This window comes from Camarhynchus parvulus, chromosome 1A (genome assembly GCF_901933205.1).
Source record: "Camarhynchus parvulus chromosome 1A, STF_HiC, whole genome shotgun sequence".
Classification (NCBI taxonomy): domain Eukaryota; kingdom Metazoa; phylum Chordata; class Aves; order Passeriformes; family Thraupidae; genus Camarhynchus; species Camarhynchus parvulus.
This window is the reverse complement of record NC_044586.1, coordinates 24,148,546-24,168,091: the sequence shown is the minus strand read 5'-3', so window position 1 is coordinate 24,168,091 and position 19,546 is coordinate 24,148,546. Positions and strand designations below refer to the sequence as shown.

Genomic DNA, 19,546 nt, shown 5'->3' with positions numbered 1-19,546 from the left:
ACAGTATTTGGAATGGAAAATGCTATTCTAGAACACTCAGTGCTACAGTACTGGAAGAATCATACCAGGTTCTGATCAATTAAGTGAAAAATTAAAAATTCCTAAGAAACACTGGCAAATGCAAGGATTTGGGCTGCGTGCCAGACTGTCAAAACCAGGGTGGGGGTTGCTGTGTTGATTTCAATGGCTTTTGGGCTGGCCCTGTGAGGAAGGCTAAAAGGCTGCTGCATGAGAAAAAGGAAGTTTAAAGCTATGAAACCACAATCTAAAATCACTTCTTTAGTATTATGCACCATGGGCAGCCACAGCAGCAACAGCTTGTGTGAGAGAGAAAAGCACAAAGCAGAAGGCTGGGAGAGGAGGGATATTTTTAAATGGTATGGAGTTTTCCAAGGTGGTATGAGGAAATGCCTGAAGGCACAGGTAGGAGAGACTATGAAATAATAATTTATATAATATTGGTATAACTACTTTATAGCAGAGATTTGTTCGGGGAAAAGGCAGTCACTTGATCTTTTTGTTGTCATTTGGTCTTTTTGTCTTACCTGGCTCTCTGTGGCCCATGAGGATAGGTGCAAAAAATGAGTGCTACTAGCAAGAGGAAATGTGTTCATTTCTAAGTGTTACGCAATTGGGGAAAAAAAAGGAAATTATGGATCAGTTTCCCCAGCTCCACAAATGTGAGAAGCAGTGACTAGCTTATTGTGTTCACCCTATACATTTTGCTTTAAACTCAATGCTGAGAATGAATTCCTGTTAAAAACTGTGTCTCTAAGGGCCTCAGCTTCACTTGCTTCCCCCAGCATGGTGCTGTTATGCATAGAGCAAGCTTGCTGGTAGTGGTATAACATTTGATTCCCAGGTATTGAATTATTCTTTTCTATTGACAGGATTTCAGGGAAGTGGAGGCTGTTATCAAAGTAAGCAGTGGTGTGAGGTGGAAATGCACTGCCTGCCTTCTTCTAAAGGAGGTGCTGTGTTAGGACTAGGATCCTTTGCTTTCATCACCAGACATGAGCCTTTGGTCCTGAGAGTGCATTGCTACAAAGAGTGTTAGTGTTGGTGACACTGAAGTCATCTATTCCCTTTAAATGGACTCTTTCATTATGCTTTACAGCAAATCCTTATTTGAGAAGGCAGAAACCAGGTGCACTTGAGAGGTTTGTTGATTTGGTCTTTTTCTGCAGAGGACAAGCTCTTGCATGGGTACTGGTTTGTCATATGAAACAGTGCAAACTATATTTTGCCTTTATCTGCAGACAAGACCTTACTGTGGGGGATAATGCCAGTGAAACATGTGTCCAAAGTGTTCTCCTTCATCACTTCTGTCTTCTCTTCTTTAGCCTTCTCAGGGGTCTCTACTGCAAATCATCTCTAAGTACCCAGCTAGGGCTGGTTCTTTATCGAGGGAAGTGCTTGACTGAACAGCACCCAAGAAAAATGGTTACCATGGCTCTGGTTTGCACTGCTGTCCTACCCAGCAGTGCCTACAGGTGTGCGAGTCTGGGCCAAGGGCAGGGGTCTCTTGTTCCAGCTGGGCTGTCTCTTGAGAAGACTTGGTGTTCTTTCAGCCCTTGGCCATGCCATATGATGACCCCGTGAGACAGGGATTTAGGGAAGGCAGTGAGTGAAGCCACCAGATGGTGCCCTAGGTCCTCTCTGCTCTCTTTCCTGTCCCCTGCGTGCCCACATGCCCCCGCCAGCTTCCCTGGTAACCCTCAGACCACAGAGTCCCTGGGGGTGGGCAGCTACAGCCATTCAGAACATCCCCAGCCAGGACTGTCTGCTACCCCTGGGGCTGGTGACTCTGACACTCCTCAAAGGTCTGCACCTTGGCCCAAGTGCCACCAGCACCTGTGAAGAGATGGGGACAGGACAGGCTCCCCTCTTTTGCATCCATGACCTCTGGAGCAATTGCTTCATCAGACACCAATGTCTTGGCACAGGACTGCCCATGCAAAGGACAGGAGAGTAGCTGCTGACACCATCACTGGGTCAGAGTGGCATCTGAAATGCAAAATTAGACAGATGTTGGGGGCTGCTTGGAATTTCCACCACTTTCTTTCACCATTTGGAAATGGCATCTTATCTTGGGTTTGGGAAAATTTACTGTGTGTCTGTGGTGAAAAAAATCCTTTGCACCATATGCTGCTTCTCTTCTTTACTATGTCAGGAAACTGATGAAGGCTCAGATATTGCACTTTCTGTGTTTTGGGATTTTGTGGTGGTCAAGATGTGCAATGCACAGTGAATTATCATTGAGAGTTTATAAAGAAAAAAGGAGCAGCTCAGAGAGCACCGGTGATCTCCAAGAGAAGAATGAGAATCTTCAGTGTCTTGCAAGTTCTTGGGCAAGCCAGGCTCCACTTATGTGAGGGATGAAATGTTTTTCTTTCTTAATGATAAAGTAGAAATGCAGTAGAAATAGTAGATTACTATTAGTAACTAGTATGTCACTAGGTCCTTCACTATTAATAACTAGGCCTGTAAACTGCTGGAATGTGTTGTGAGGTGTGAATCTTCAATGTTCACAGCATCTATGCATCACAGAGCTGCCACTATGCAGCTGCCTGGGGACAAAGTGTGATGGTGCCCTGACAGTACCAGGCAGGTTCCTGTGGGAAGTGGCACGGAGAAGCTGATTCTCAGGGAAGGACTGTTTCAGCAGGAGGGGAGGGCTCCCATTCCAGGAGGAAATCTTTCTCACTAGCTGATGAACCTCTCCTAGAGCTCCTCTTTTCCTTCAGCTTTTTGAAATATGTGGGTTGTGTTGTATCACTCTGGGCTACGTGAAGATTTGGATATACAGCTGGTAGGGCCAGGCAGGTCAGCCACCCTGCTTTAAAGAGTTAGAACGTAATTATCCAAATTGGAACAGGGTGAACATGAAAAAGCTAACATATGGGCTTCTTCAAAACGTTATGTCTTTTAATAACCTGTCAGGGCCTCTGGTTTCTATCCCATCTGAAAGATTCATCTGCCTACAATTTTGTGCAATGATATCTGAGCACTTCCAGGGGTAATAATTGTATCCAAAATACCTGTGACACAGTGAGCTTCCCTCTCTTTTGAGAGAATTAGTGCTGTAATGTCCATAATGGTGCTTTTGGCACTGACAACCACTATTAAAATCAGAGGTTTCAGAAGTTCTTGCAAGGCTCAGTATGTCATTTCAGCTTCATGCATGGAAAAATGGAGACTCAGGAGCTTAAATTACTTTTCCAAGACTACAGAGGTGAAGTTTGGAAAAGAATTCAGGTTTGTGTGTTTTTAATTCTATCAGGTTGCCCAGGAAGAAGCGAGTAGCTGGGTAAGTAAGAGCTATGGAGCTACTTATAGTTTAGGGAAAAATGAAGTTTCTTCCTGAGTCACCAGCACTGGGTTGTGCTGCACTTTGCTTTTCATTTTTGATTTCTCATGCAGGTATCAATCAGACCTGCATCTGCCTAGCTGAGGTAGCAAAGCTGCAGAAAAAGTTACTCCTCTCTTTTATAGAGGCATCCATCATTTTGACAATAAGGAAAGCTCATCAGATCCAAATTACCACGGGAAGTCCAAATGTGTATGCCGTAATTCTCCAAATAAATGTTTACAGAGGGAATGTGCTGAGCGAATGTGCTCATCCAACCCATGAAGTCTTTCTGATTGCTGAAGAAGTTCCTGAGCTCATGGAGAGGAAAGCAGATGACTGTAGCCGAGTTGCAAAGGCTCTTTCCACTCCCAAGGAAGGAGGCAGGGAAGTCCCTACCATCACAACAATTAGATACTGGAGAAGGAGGTGTGGGGAGAGGTGATAATGCTGATAGTTATGTGAATGGAAATGCTTGCCATTCTTTTTAATGTTTAAAGGAAACCACAGTTTTGAAGTGATGTAATTCCTGCTCAGTTGGGTTGTTTATTCAAGCAGTGCAGTGCAATCCTGTGCTGGCACATGGGGGAGAGAAAGCAAAACTTCATCTTGGCTCTGTTGGGATTTCTGTACACTTTCAGACTCATTCAGGTAAAGGCAGGGTGTGAATCTGAAGTATGCAGCTCTTCAGCATGGCCCTCTGTACAGACTGGCCCTTTGCTAAGGAATGTGCAGAACGCAGATGGGAGTTCTGAAGGAACCACTTTAATAGAAGGAATTGTAACTGTTCTCCCCATAAGATTTAAGATCTTGTGGTCCATAAAAATCAGGTTAGCTATTTTGGGTTCTTGCAGAGCTAAAATGAATGCAGCATCTCTCATTTCCAGCCATGATAAGTCACTAGATATCAATTCTTAATTGCTTGATTAATCTTCAATTTTTAGAGCTGACAGTGCCAGTCTGAGCACTTAGACAAGAGCTACATTTAAAAGAAAGGAGAAAATTCTTCTTTTTTCCTATTTTTTCCTTTTCTTTAAGCATGGTCTGCAAGGTAAGATCATGAAATTACAGAGATTTGTAATGTATGTTGTCCTGAGAAAGACGGACCATTAAGCAGAGTACAAATGAAGTAGTCACAGATTTGTGATAAGCTGGGGGGGTGATGAATTAATTTTAGCATATGCTTCAGCAATTCCTTACAAGATTATGTCAAATATTAGTACATTTTTGCTGTATATTTATGTGTATTAGGCCATGTTTTTCATTTACATAAATAAGCAGAAATGTTTCCTGCATGAAGATCATGACATTTCTATGTAAAGAAAGACAATTTAAGGTCAACACTTATGGGGAACTGCACCTTTGTGTGCTTTGTGTATGGATGAACTGAAAATGATCATTGCACGTGCCTCCCTAAAGGGTGGTGTTAAAAAAAGGTAGACCAAATGAAAAAGAAAAGACATTCAGACTCCCTACAGAACATGTATAAAATTGTTTGGGCTTTTTTTTCCCCTGTTTTTTCTTCCTTCCAGCAATGAGTGTGTGGCACATCTGGGCTTAGCAGTGACATGGTGTATCAGCCCTTGCTTTGAAGCAACATATTAAACTGTCAGGTCTCCTTTTCTGTATAACAGGCAGGCTAGAAAATATGATGGCACAATGTGATGGAAAGGTGCTATGGGTGCAAGCTTTCCTATGTTACATCTTTTACATCCTATCTTGATTTCATCCCTCTAACTATGGAATATTAAAGATTTTTTTCATTCTAATTAATGACTGTATCTGCCACAGACCTCAGAAGAGGTTAGTGCTGTCCAGGACATCTACTCAAAGGTCTGTGTAATCCAAATGAATGTATATTAAAAAATCACTGCTGTTTTTTGCAGATGGTGAGACGGTGACATCTCAAGGAAGTCACAGTGATAAAAGGGAAAAATTCTGACAACAGACCTTCCTGCCCACATCCCCTCTGAATACAAGACTGTCTGTGGTTACCCACATGGTTACTTTGGTCTATGAGTGCCTCCAGCAACGGTGTGGAGAAGGGAGATTTCCACATACTGGGCTGGCACCTATTGCTCTGCAGATGTCCCAGTCTGTGAGCAGTTAAATTGTCCCAAAGGCATATTGTCCTCATGTAATCCTTTCCGGCAGTCAGGGTTTCTTTAGTGGTTTCTTGTGTGCTTTGCTCCATAGTCTTTTGTGAATCAGCTGATGGGAGCTCCTGTGGGATGCTATGTTGCAGTCTTGTAGATTAATGTTTCCTTACTTAATTTACTTTATATTTATACCATTTACACTTACTCAGATAACCCTAAACATTCCGTCTTGCTCCCTGGTACTTCTGCACCCCTGAAGTTCTCACCTGCAATTCCCATGATGCTCTTCACAGTTGTTATTTGTCCAACCTACACATGCTGTAATCCCTTCCATCTTTTTATGTTCCTCTTGTTTTATTTCCCCCCAAGTTGTTGACATGTAGCTAGCACTGCGTTGTCCAGAACTAAACATGTCTTCGAGCTGCGGTCTCACTACTATATTAAAAAATTGGACTATTGCCTGTATCTCTGAGAAGAGGTCTCTGCCTTTACAACCCCAAATTAAATTAACTGCATGATTTTTTGCTGCCATATCACATTGCAAAAACATATTAAATCTGCTGTCTACTGTCTCCCTGAGGTCTTCTGGCATTTCTGCTTTCAGTGCTTGAGCACAGATGATTCCTCTCTTCACCTCAGTTTCTGTCTTTCAGTAGCTCGTATGTTGTACCTACTGCCTTTGTAGACACGTGGGATCATTCAGGGTTCCTCTTTGAGGAACAGCAGTGTGATTCCTTACACATAAGTAAATTAAATTCCCTCTCTTTTTTTAGCATGAAATAATTTGTCTCCACCATTTCCCTTCCAGGCTGTCCTATGATAATTTGCCTCAGTGCAATTAAAAGCGTGTTACTCTTTTTGGTTTCCAGATTTTCCTATTTATAACCATATAGAGCGCTGGCCTGTATGTTAATAATCTGCCACAATCTGTTTGAACGTCACATACTGAGGATCACAGGTTGAAACTCTTTTTCTGGAGAAAGGAAAATGCTGTTCTTGCCTTAGGAAGTTTCTGTCCCAAATGTCAAGAATATGGATTAGCTTTTCTTTGGTGGGGAATGACATAGTAAAATGTTGCTTTGTGCAGGAGATTGTTTCTATGGGTGGCACAACAGTCTGAAATTAGCTTCCTTGGGAAATAAGGTCTGTCTGTCACAGAAACTGCCATTGTCCTCATTTCTGTGGTATAAACACAGAGCAACACGAATAGAGGAAAGGGAATGAAACCATCACAAAACCAAAACTTTGCTCCATGCATCGTTTTCTTCCTGCAGAGAGAACAAAAAAAAACCCCAAAAACCAAAAAAAACCCCAATCCCTTCATATGACAGAAGGTAGTCAGATCAGCTAATGCAGCCCTAGAAGGTACTTGAATATTATGTTTATGAAAACAGTGTAAGAAGTGATACAGAAGGGAATACATTTTATCATATTCTATTTCATAGATAAGAGAATATGGAAGAATCAGTTAAGGCAAAACATTAAAATGGTATTGTAGCCATGATGGTCTAAAGATCCTAGGGAAGCAAGGTTTGTGGTGAAAGGTAATATCTTGTATTAGATCAACTGATAGAGCTAGAAAAGGCAAACAGCTATTGGGCTCAGAGTCTTTTTATCAGATCTGACAGAAAACAGCAATATTCAAGCTAGCTACAGGTTAGATGCAATTGCTCTTAGTTTAATCTAATTATATTAATCAATTGGACCACTTGAGAAAAAAAAAAGGAGCACCTGTGAAAAGGAAAGGGGTATAAACAGCAGCAACTGGCAGGCTGCTGGTTTTCTCATGGACCTCTAGTGAAAAAGGGCTGTTTGTGCTGGTGACAAAGGAGAGGTCAGCAGGGAGGCTGTAACAGGCTAGGCAGGCAACATCTCCCTTAAATCCATAGCTTTAGTATCGAGGGATTATAAGTTTTAATGCCAAGCTTTAGCTTTTGGGAAGGTTTTGGTCTCCTTTGGGGTAAGGATTGAGGTGTTCATGTTGTTGCTGTCTGACAAATACTCTCCTAATGTCCTTTGCTGGCTGACTGTATGTGCTTGTTGTAAGACAGCAATTATTTAGTTTCATTCACATGGTTTCTGTGGGGGTATCTCATGTGCTGGATGAAGTGATGAACTGCAGAGATTTGGGACAAGTACATGCAAGAACAAAGAATTTCGGCAGATTTGCTATGGGAGGAAGGGCATTGATTATGCTGTCTGTGAGGCAGTGCTGACATATTTCATATTTGATGCTCCAGTGGTATCTGGTTCTATTTCTTATGTTTGCATCTGTGGATTTGCTTCCTGTAATGAGTTGCAAAAGGGAGAGGCTGAAGGTTAACAGGAGAGACATGGGGGGAAAACACCCTTTCAGAGCCAGTAGTTCAAGAGATTATTTTATGAGTGGATTTTAGCATGGAGTATTATCATCAGCAGGAGCACGTGGTTGCAGGGGAGAATGCTACAGCAGAGACTAAAATAAAAAGCAGAAAAACAGATTGGCAGAGAGCTAATGTGGTTAGAGACTTTGCCAATTCTTGTTAATTTTGGTAGCATTAGACAAACACCAAATAAACCTTGATTCCTTGAAAAGTTATTTTCCAAAATTGCTGCTGTTGCTACCGTATCTTTATTGTAGTAAATTTGTATCTATTTCATGGAAGAGTGACCTTTCTGTATAAAGCAGATCACCGGTGTTCCCCTCAGAGCAGGTGTAACAGTATCTGCAGGACTGACTGAATCTCACAGCCTTTTGTTGTGTTGTGAATGGCTGCTGATCTTATTGCATCTGCTTTATAGAGCAAATTTAATGGTCTGTAGGTTCTCATGTATGTGCTGGCTTTTGGGGTGCCATTTTTAATGTCAGCTGTGGTGTCTACGAAGGTGATTCCCATGGAATAGCAATCTTGGCATGGCAGGGCAGCTGGTGGTTGTGTTTGATGAGGGAATCTGAGATTTTCTGAGCTGTCTGCATTTTTGATAGAAATCTCACCCGTGTTTCCTCTACAAGGCCTGGCTTTGTGGTGTTTGTTTTTCAGTCTTGGATTGTGAAGGAAAAATGGCATATTGGGGTTTTAAAGACCTGCAGGAAGGTAATGTCTCTCTACCCCCTACTTAGAGTTTGGCAAACAAAAGGAGATGATTAAATGCTCTCTGGAGAAGAAAGCTGGATGCTTGCTGCATGATGGAGCAGACACAAACATTTCAAATGGTTCAAAACCAAAAATACTGAATGTATTAAAAAAATCCTTTGAGAGCTGTTAAATACGAAGACCCCAGCTATTGGTAAGTGCCTGGCCATAGGATCATGGTCATGGTCATAGTCTTCTGGGGCAGCGCCATGGTCTGTTTCTTGTAGCCAACTCCTAGGGTTTGTCTGGTCAGCAATCTCAAAGGCAGGATGCTGATCTGATCCAGTACTGCTATTTCTCAGATCTCTTCTCGAGAAAACGAGGGGTTTTCCTCTCTTTTGTTGCGAGCCTCAACTGGAAAGCACATAATTACGGTTTTATTTACTTTCCTGACTGCAGCGGCAGGCCCGGGCCTGTGCATCAGGGCCCCAAGCGCAGCGCCAGCAGCCTCAGGAGGGGAACAAACCCCCTGCTCGGGGCTCCGTGTTACCCCTCCCGGAGCGGGGCTCCGGCGCGGGGGCAGGACAGACCGCAGGGCAGCGCCCGCCCGGCTCCGCCGCCTCCCGCTCCAGGCAGGCAGCGCTCCGCTCCGCTCCGCTGCCAGAGCCCTCCTCGCCCTCCTCTGCGCCCGGCCCCGCCGCCGAGCCCGCCCCGCCGCCGGCTCCTCCTCCCCCGCGGCCGCCGCTCCGCCAGCAGCCAGTCGGGCCTGAGACCCGCTCCCGGCTGCGGGGCCTGCGTTGAGCGCCGGCGGAGGGCGAGCAGGGGAGAGCAGCGAGGAGGGGCAGCGGAGACCAAGCCCGCCGCGTCACATGAGCTGACAGGACCCGTTCCCGTTCTCCCCTCCGCGCAACAAAGGCTCGGCAGCTCCAGTGCCCGCCGCGGGACGGGGCGGGGCGGGGCGGGACGGGGCTGCCATGGGACCCTGAGGGCCGCCGGCCCGCACAGGTAAGCGGCGGTGAGGGGGCGTGTGTGTGTGGGATCCCGGCGTGCGCGGCGTTTGCGGGGGGTGTGATTTGCTTTCCACACCCTCCCTCCCCCGGGTCCCTCCGCCGCCTTCCTCGTGTGAAGGGCGGGCGGGGGTTCGGGCAGCCGGGCAGTCCCCGCGCGTGGGGGTCTGTCCGTCTCCTGAGTCTCCGGTTACTTCATGTTATTTCATTTTTTGCGGCAGTCAAACAGTTAAAACCGTGGGGGTTTGTGCATTGCCACCCCCCTCCTTCCCCTCTCCTTCCCCATCTCCCTCCCCTCCCCCCCTTATGGACCTCCACGTCGTGACCTTTCTGGCTGTTAAGGATAATATTAAGGTGATCTTTATTTTTGTTAAAGCGCTGTCCTGCTTACGAGCGTCCTTTCCCGAGGCGGGTCGCTGCTGGGGCGGCAGGCAGCCCCCCGCCCCCGGGACTTGCCCACTGGGACGGCGGCTGGAAGTTGTTGACAGCGGCGGGCGCGCACGTGTGCCACACGCTCCTCGAGCCGCCGAGGTTCAGGGCTGGAAACTCCCGCTGGGAGCCCGGGCAGCCGCGCCGCGGGGCGAAAAATACCCCAGCAAGGCTGGCGGCTGCAGCCTCTGCTTGCTTGGGAAGCCTTCTACCCGGCTGGTGGGGCTTGACGTGGTCCCGGGGGCATAGATGTCAGGCAGAGTTCGTGGGTGGGTGAAGGCAGTCCTGGGGATGTTTGCTGGGGGTGCAGGAGGGGCTTGCAGGGTGATGGGAATGAGGAGCTGTGGACAGCCTGGGCAGGGTTCTTGGCCCCTCTATTGTGTGTGTGGTTCAGTGTGATGCTGCTGAAGGGAACAGTGTGAGGGATGGTGTGGGGGTTTTTTGTCTGGTTTTGGTTGTTAAGTGGGATTTTTTTTTTCGTTGTTGTTGTGGTTTTTGTTGTTGTTGTTTGTTTTAAAAAAAATATTTTTGGCTTGTGGCCCAGTATGCTGTGATATGAAAGTAATCTCTTCTGGGCATGGTTAGCATCTTCCTTCATATGCCAAGTGACCACTGGCTTGAGTTTTAATGGAGGCGCCCCTAAACCCTGGCTCTGTCCAGCTGGGAGTGTCCCTGGGAAGGAGTCTTCTTCTGTGTGGTTATCTTGGCTTGTGTGGATGGAGAAGAAAATGCAGTTCCCTTTCAAAGGGAGATGCTTGGCCAGCATTTATAATTGTGTTAAATCTCTTCAAGTCAAAATTAAATGTAAGTAGAACTATGAAGTGAGGAGACACAAGCCACCTGCTGCCCTCGATGTGCCAGGTGCCCTTTAGGGCAGAAGCAGTTTCTGGCAAAGCCATTTGCATTTGGGTGGTATTGCAGGACTGTGGTTCAAGCAGCAGGAAACTGTTGGCATGCCAGGGAAGGTGCTGGGCAGTGAGGAAGCCAAGGGTGTGTGTAGCATCTTCCAGTGCAGCTGATGTGTCCCGAGGTGTTTCACAGCTCCTCTCGCTGCAGGGTTTGGGAAGAAATGGGGTGCATGAGCAAAGAAATTGGGCAGATACAGCTGTTAGCCTTGACTTTTCAAAAACTATGAATTAGCCCACGTGTGCTGCCCTCACCCTAGCTTTTTTAAGGAATTGGTGTCCTTCAGGGTGAACCAGATTTGCAAATTTATGCCTATGTTCATGCAGACTTGGACCTGGAGTTTATTTTTAATGGAACCCAAATGTCTTAAGCAGTGTGACTTTAGTAAAAGCAGCAAATGTTCCAAAACTGGCCAAAACTGTGTAAACAGAGAATACTAATTTTAATTGTGTGTTTTTCCACAACTCCTTCTTTTCCCAAGATTTCTGTCCCAACTCTCCTCACTTTGTGGGTGTTTCTTGGTCATGGTGGAAAACAGAAGGTAACTTCTCAATAGCTGGCTCGAATTGGGCTGCTGAGGGTTGAGAATGTGACTGATTTTCAGTGTAACCAACTAGTTGTGTCAAAAGGGTCTGATCTGAGACCCTGAGAGTTTGTTTAATGTGGGTCATTAACTGCTGGTGCAAGACCAAATGATTGTGGCTGATAACTTATGTCTTCATGGAATAGGAGGAAAGGTTGGCTTTTTCTCTAGCGTGGATGGGAGGTTTGAAGTGAAAGTTAGTTCATCTGTCCCTTCCCTTTAAAAGAATGTACAGTGCATTTTTGAAACTGAGTCATCAGGTACAGTTTACAGTATTTTAAGCTGTTACGAATTTGATGCTCTTTGGCCACATGCTTACTGGAAGTTGTTAGACAGTCTTGCTCAGATTTGCCCTGGCTGGGCTCAAGAAGGTGATGAGGGGGTTTCCTTGCTGCAGCCCTTTTAGATCTGAGCAGAGCAGAAGTGTCTTAAAAGGGGTGGAATATTTTGATGTCCTGTGCTCCAGACAAACTGGGAAGGGAGTGTGCAAGGCTCTTGTCCGCCAGCCAAGCGTGGATGTGCTGTCAGCCTTCCCCTGATAAACCAGAAGTACTTTTTGACTCTCTCTGAGCTGTGCTTCTTGAGAGGTGTAGCACAGGATTGGGCACACGGTGTGTGGAGGGCAAATTCCCTCCAAAGTCACTTTGTCATGGAAGTCATAACAAGGATGCACAGATTCAGGAATGATTATTAGTGTCTGATGACCTGACCAGGATTGTATGATGACACTGAGTAATAGATAGAAGGTTTTATGTCCCATAAACTTGGTTCTAGCTTCAGGGTAAACTGCAAGGCTTTTGAAAATGTCTGATGACACTCTGGTAACTGCAGATAGGTGCAAGCATTAGTTGCTTGAAACAAGTCCTTAAAAATAAGAACAGACACAGATGCAGGCTATAGGTAGGAAAGTGAAAGAAGAGCTAATTGCTATTTTTCAGTGTATTTTTCAAATCACATTTAATCCTGAATATATGATTCTGTGGGTGACCCAGCAGCTCCAGCAGTTTATTCACTTATTTAAAACGGCTTTGTAGTTCACCTTGAAAACCACTTCCTGCCATATGGTTATATTATTTCCCTATGCCACATTTTTTGCTAATTATCAAGACCATTTGCTTTAAAATAGGTGTTTTTAATTTCACAGCCTTGTCTGCCTCTCCTGCTTGATCCTGCCCTGGAGTCAAGAGGCCGTGTCTGTTCATTCTCCATGGCAACAGGCTGTGATTTACTTATTTCAATTTAATTAAAAAGCAGATATCAAATTCTAGGCATTTTATATGTTTCTTATAATAGAAAAATATCAGTGGATCAGTCTCCACAACAGAGATCTACCAGTCTCAAAAGTAAAAATCTTGACCTAAGCCGCTGATTTCCTTCTCAGTCCACCCCTTTGGGAGGGTTTAGGAGAGGGGGGAGTGCTGTAACCTGTCCTCAGGTGAAGGAATTTGTATGCAGGATGGAAATTAAGGCCTAAGTCCTAAATCAGGTTTTCAAGCTCTGTGGTTGTACAAATACTAATTTGTGTTAGTCAGGGATAAGGAAACAGGAGCAATGATGGGCAATTGCTGGCTAAAGAGGGGATTAGGGTCAAGAAAGGACCTTGGGGATGGATGGAGGAGCATGGTGAATTTACTAACCTACAGGTGTTAGGTTTGGTAGAAAATGGATGGAGTGGAAGCAGTGTAATTAACTGCCAAAATTAACACTCCTTTTTGCCTTCAATACCAGCGCACCAATTCTTAATAGGATTATTTTCCCTTGAAGGGCCTATTGAGATGACTCAGCCTTTGGAGTACCTGCATGCCAGTGGTGGTTGCTTCCTAGAAGAAGCTGTGCCTGCTGAATTGTATAACTAGACTCAGGTGTTGTTTCTGAGCTCTGATAATGTGTGGAAGAAGACAAGTTTGCTGTGCATTTTTATGAAGCCTAAAGGAGCAGTTATCATCAGAAGCGTGCCTGCACAAAACTGCGCCTTTGGATTTTTTTTTTCCCCTTTAGTGTTGCTACTCCCAATGCTTTTTCACAGTCATGGCTGGCAGCTGTAACAACAGACACTGGTTCTTGCTGCTTCTAGCCCTGCCGAAGCCCATGAGGCTATGTCAGATAACCCTGGACTCTCTCCTGGCTTGCTTATCTGTATTGATTAAAATTACGCCCAGAGTTTCTAGCAGCAGATTCCTGGTGACCATGCACCAGCTGGGAAGAGAGCCTCTGAGTCCTGAGGTGAGCGGTCAAGCAATGCTTACTGGTAAAGCCAGCATGTTTGGTCTGTGAGCAGTATATCTGAAATCTCATAATGCTGTTCCTAATAATAACAGAATAAACCCAAGCAAAACCTCAAAGCCAGCTTTTGTTACTGTGTTTAAGCAGATACATTCAAAGAATTTATATCCAACTGGCAACATTCTTAATCCTTTATTACTAGTTTTACTAGAGTACAGTCATGATCTGTATTCTTTAAGAGTGCATCTGTTCCTCCTGCTTATCCAGCTTTGAAGTAGACCTTGCTGATATTAATTTCTGTATAGCCTGTAACCTCATCTATAAAATGAAGGGGATACTTCATACAGGCAGCTGTGAAGTTACATTTATTGTCTGTAAATTGCTTCTAGTAATTGAGCAGAGGAGGTGGAGAGAAATAAAGACAGTGGAGTTAATATGGGCTTGTTTTTTTTTTAATAAAAGAAAAGCATAATTTTTGTTCATCTGATGATGTAGAAGCTAATGGGAAAAGAAAAATTCACCCTGAAACTAACTGTTAAGTTTATAATGAAAACAGACATTTCTTTACCATAGTAATGAAGGCAGCCATCTTGTTTGATAATAACAAAGTCCAATTTAGGAATAGGGAAAATTATTATTGGAAATCCTGCAGTACCTCTTGTATTTCTGTCTAGTTTGGGTCCGCTCAGTTTTAGTGTTGTTGTTCATCTGCATGGCTGCCTTCATAAACACTACTGGTGTGGACACCAGGTAAAACTAGGTAAAACTACCTGGTTTAAGAGTATTAGCAAACACCTCTATTGCAGGCTTTTCACCTAAGTCTCTTGTTTTGTGCTGACCAGTATCCTTGTTGGATGAAACTGCAGTTTGATGTGCGTTAGGATGGATTTTCTTGCTGTGGCTGACCCAATGTAACCACTTGCTGTTCCTAAGAGGGGTGATCATGCCTTGCTCCTGGCTCTGTGGCCATATTTCTTGCCTTGTGGATACAGCTTGTTCAGCTTTTGGAAAGCTGACTTGCCCAAAACCAAAAAAAAGTGAATTGTTTTCTCCTGGGACAGAGAGCTGAACCTGTTCGCCAGGTTCAGGCTCGTATCAGAGCTGCCACTAAGGAGGGGCGAGATTTGTTTTGCCAGCAGTGAAAGGTAAGGAATGAAAGAAAGGTGAAAATGGGCCCCCCCTTTTTTGGCAGCAGTGACCTATTAGCCTGGTTCAGTTGTAATGTGAAGCCTCACCCTCAGCTTTCATTTTCAGATCCCTCCCTTCCCCCCTGCACTTCTTCTGTCCCTCAGATATGCTCATGTGCCTCCAGATGCTGACTTCATTCCCAAGCAGTATTTTCAAAAGGAGAAAAAAAGGGAAAAGTTTCATTGCCTCTGCACTTGGAGACATACTGTAGTTCCTGAGAGCCCATTGCTGGGAGCCTAAGAATTATTATTATTAGGCTCATGCGTTATTATTAACAGGTTCAAAAAATAGTAGCTGTAATCATTCTTTATGAGAGGGCAGAAGGAAAGTGCCTGGTGGGACAGCTGTAGGCCAAGTTTGTAAAAGAGCTTCTTCTCCAAACCTGGTGATGGTGGCTGTTTGGACCGAGACCCTGGAGCTGGTGGGATCAGGTGGTCTGGGGTAAATGACAAGAAGAGGAAACAACTGGAGAATTTTCTGCATGCCATGGTGAGCCAGGCCTGGAGCTGAGTACCATGGCACCAGGAGGAAGTCTCTCCTTCTCCAAACTGTGGCTTGCAGTTGTTCCAGGTGCTACTGCCTAAGCAATTTTCAGACACCTGCAGAAAAAATTGTCCCTTGCAGGACATTGCTGTGGTATTGTAGAATAGTGCTGTCTTGCTCAGGAATGTGATGAAGCCTGGGGTGAGATAAAGCTCAGGCTCCATGTGAACTGGCCAAGGCAAACTTTGCTTCTGCTGACTGGCAGGGTGGTGTTTGTGCCTTGGCTGTGCCAGGGTTGTTTTGGTGTATCTGCATTAGCCCGTGCTGGCTGCGGGGAGGACGTGTGTCCAACGAGACACGTGCCCAAGCATCTGCTTAGCAGGAGCACAGTGCAGGTCGGAGTGTGCATTTGGAGATGAGATGGAGGCATCTGTTGGCCTACAGCAATAGCCCTATGGCTAAAGGAGCAAAAAGAGTCCCTGCCTGGTGAATTTTCTACAACATGAAGGTGGAGGTGACGTCAGTGAAGAGCAGTGTGCCAGAGGCAGCAGGATGCAGTGAGCCTGTGCATGTGTGGACTGACCCAGCAGCTGTACTTGGCAGGAGGGGCAGGTTGCAATTGGTGTGCTGCACAAATTAGAAATGTTTGTGCAACCATTTTCAAATAAGGAAAATCATAGGGAGGGATGAGAGAATTCGCTCCTGCTTTGAGAGTTAGAGATTTGTTTCATGCTGTACTGTAGTTGGGTTGGGTTTTTGAAGCATTTAAACCTAAATTCTTCTCATTGGTAGCCGAAGACATGGCAAAAGAAAGGTTATTGTAGGGTTGTGTCATGTTGAATGGTAAGATTATACACTGGGTGGCTTTTACAGTGGTTTTGTGTTCCAAGGATGGAGTGAATAAAGGAAAGAATCAATGCATTGATATTAAATAATGATGCCACTGGATATGGCGAGTACAAAGTGTCTTTGTTTTCAAGACTATGTTTGGGTTTTTTAAAAACTGACACATTTATAAGCCAGCTGCAATGTTTTTTTTAAAGACACATTTGTAAGAGTGGGGGCAATATAGAAAATGCTGGAAGTAATCTCATTGAGAGATATGGGTTTTTTCCATTTCTTTGCACATGCATGCAGCCTCTGGGGAAGATGTTAGTGAAGGAGCTTGGATAATCGGGGTCTTCTCTGGAGCTGCCATTGTTCTGATTGGTGTAGTGGGTATTAGCTGGGGAATGTGTACAGATGCACAAGCTGATGGGCTGTCTGGGGTTTCATCTCTGCAGTCTCCCTTTTTTTTCACTCCTCCTGGATAGAGATATGTCTCCTGGCAGATTTGTCTTCCACCTACATCTCTTTCTCTTCTCATGTAAATACTTGCTGATTTTTTTGTTTCTTTTAAATTGTTGCTCTTCTGGCAAATCTTCTACTGTGTTTGTAATGGGTAACTTTTCTCCTCATGATGATGGGTGTTCATGTAAGCCAATCTCTTCCTGGATTTCCTGGATCACTTTGCTGAATTTTCATGCAATCTGCCCTGTCTGGGGGCAGGTTATCTGCTCTTGTGATGGTTGCTCTAATAAAGATCCAGGTGTTGTAGCTGACTCCAGCAATGCTCCAGCTGTCCTTTGGAGTGCAAAGGAATGCAGTTAAAAAGCAGCCTTTTTGGAGTCCTGTTTGTCCTCAGACCTGAAATGCTGAGAGCACGTTAGAGTTCCCATGTAGGATTGTAGTAATTAAATAGTACTGGAGTGAGAGGGAGTAGCAGAGCATGTGATGGTCATTTCAGATAGATTAACAAAGAGGGGCTATTACAGTGCCAGCAGAAGACATCCTAATCTGGAGGTTCCTAGCCAGTAAATATTTTAAAAAGCTATTCCAGAGAATAAGAGGGCAGCCTGAGAAGTCTGTGCTATAATTAATTGCCCAGATACCACTGGAGGAGCAGTTTGAAGAAGGGAACTCATATGGGAGCTGGGTGTGGTGTAGAGGGGAAAATGGGAATTTCCTGACTTTTGTTTGCAAAGATCAACCATAGAAGAAATTTTAGACAAAATAGGTGCAAAGAAGGATTAAAATTAATTTTTTTTTTTTGGCACTGCATGCTTCTGGCTAGTGTTACTTGAACATCAGTTGAAGCAGTACGGAGCATGCTTGAGAACTGGAGACATTAGGCAGAAAGAGAGAGTGAATCTGATTAGCTTTGCTTTTCAAGCATTAAGCAGAAAGACGGGCTGAAATGTGATTGCAAACAGATAATAGTAGCTCCTGAGGCACCACCACAACCCAGCATATGGGGTGATGGATCTAGCCATGCCATAGAACTGTTTCTTGTAATAGAAGCTGCTTGTTTTTATGTTGTGGTTGCTGTTGTACTTTCTAATTATCCTATTCATCGCTGTCTGCCATTTTGAGCCTGGCCACGTGGGATGGCTCAGCCCCCTGGAATGTGTGCCCTGTGGAGCGCTTCTGCCCTGAATAGGAACAGGAGCTCTGGTAGCCAAAGGGTGAGAGGGAAGAGGTGCCAAGGCTCAAGAGTCCTAGCTATTTCCTCCCTTATTTCCAAGAATAAGGGAAGTAACAGCTGCTGCTTTTGCCATGATGGAAAAGATGAATGCTGATGTTGTGTGTAAATCTCCTAACTTCCCTCTGCATGTCCAAGTATCGGAGCTTGTTAGGAGAAGGTTTCTAATGACCTGTAAAAAGGGGCATCTATCAGTTATAATTATACTTATAATTAATAAATAGAAACTGGCCTTGCTACACCAGTCACTTTTTTGGCACAGTAACAGTGATCCTGGAGCCACTTCCAGTCTGGGGCCTCTCTTCCACACAAAGCAAATGCAGCAGAGAAAGCAGGCAGAGGCTGTGCTGGTGCAAGCTGGAATTGGAGCTGCCAACAGAGCATCCAGCACCCGTGCCTGCTGCTTGGGGTGTTTGTCTTGTGGTGATTCTTTCCCCAAAACTGCCTGCTTTCCCTTCTTTCTAACCAAGGAAAGTCTAAGGAGCCATTTCCAAAGCTGATATGGATCGGGGCAATGTAGATAGAATGGGAAGAGCAGACCTCTTCTTAAAATGTCTGAACAAAGCACAGGAGCAAGAAGCTCACATGTGTATGTGTGTATATATATATGTGTGTGTATATATATATATATATACGTATATATATGTATGTATGTATGATATGTATGTATTTTAATGCTAGAAGGGGTGGGTCAGACTGGTGTTTCTGTGACCTTTTCTCAGCCATGGCTTGCCTTTCCTGCATGCTGCCTCTCCTTGCCTGTCAGGGGACTTCCACTTCCTTCCTGCTGACCTGCAGGGCTGCAGGCAGCCTCCCTACCCTTGTGGCAGCTCCCAGCTCTGGCTCTGAGCCCAAGCTAATAATCCTGACATATTTTACTGCCTTGTGCTCTGCTCCGTGCCTTGCTGTAGGGGAGACTGTGTGAGGTTGTGGTTTGCATGACTTTAAGCACTGCACTGGCCCTGGGGAAACCCAAACCTCGTAATAAGCACCGGCTGAGCCTCTGGTAGAGCCTGGCTTTGCTCAGCAAGGCCCCTTGCTTCCCTACTTGCAGGTGACCAGCTAGCACAGATGTCATCCAAACACACCTTCCAATTGTCTCTGGCTGTCCAGATGATTGCGAGCAGTATGGGGTTTGAGTGGAAGTAGGAGGTGTTGATAGCCAGGAAAGGAAAAATTCATCAGGTACCAAAGAAAGGTAATGAAGATCTCCTCTCACCACTCTCCCCATGCATCAAAGCACTCTTAAAAAAAATACAGCGCTCATCTTTGACCCCCATTAATGACTGGCTTGGTCTGTGTAAGAGTTTTATGAGTCTGTTGATGCTCCCACAGAGTTTAATTATTTAGAGCATGAGGTGGAGGTTTGTGCTTTCACTGCTGATGGTGCAGGGTTCAGGCCCTCCTGGCAGGCAGGGGGTTGGTTACAAAGGCAGGCTGGCTGGGAATGCAGCCACTGGCTCTGAGGAGCCTAAGGGAGGCACGAGCTGCAGCTGTGTGGTCCTTGTGCAGGCTGGGCAAAGCAGTGTGTCCTTCTCATTGTGCGAGTTCCATGTGACCTGTCATGTGGAATCAAGGTCTGTGTCCTTATCATCAGGGCATTTAATGGTCTGGACCTGAGATAACTTAAGTGTCTACCTGAAACTGTTGGGTGGACATACTTGTGGCAGATCCAATTTGTTGCTGAGCCCCCCCAGTCAGTGCT

At 45.1% G+C, this 19,546-nt stretch overlaps 1 protein-coding gene across 4 annotated transcripts in view; it reads left to right on the top strand.

The window, feature by feature from the left end:
- Positions 1-9,104: 9,104 nt before the first annotated feature.
- TCF20 (transcription factor 20) overlaps positions 9,105-19,546 on the top strand; it is a 131,122-nt gene continuing 120,680 nt past the window's right edge. For 3 of the 4 annotated variants that reach the window (XM_030960558.1, XM_030960560.1, XM_030960554.1), the window contains exon 1: positions 9,105-9,506. The gene's annotated coding sequence lies outside the window, so the exon portion shown is untranslated. Of the gene's footprint in view, positions 9,507-9,807; positions 9,863-19,546 lie in introns of those variants that run through there. The other variant, XM_030960555.1, reaches the window with a different exon arrangement.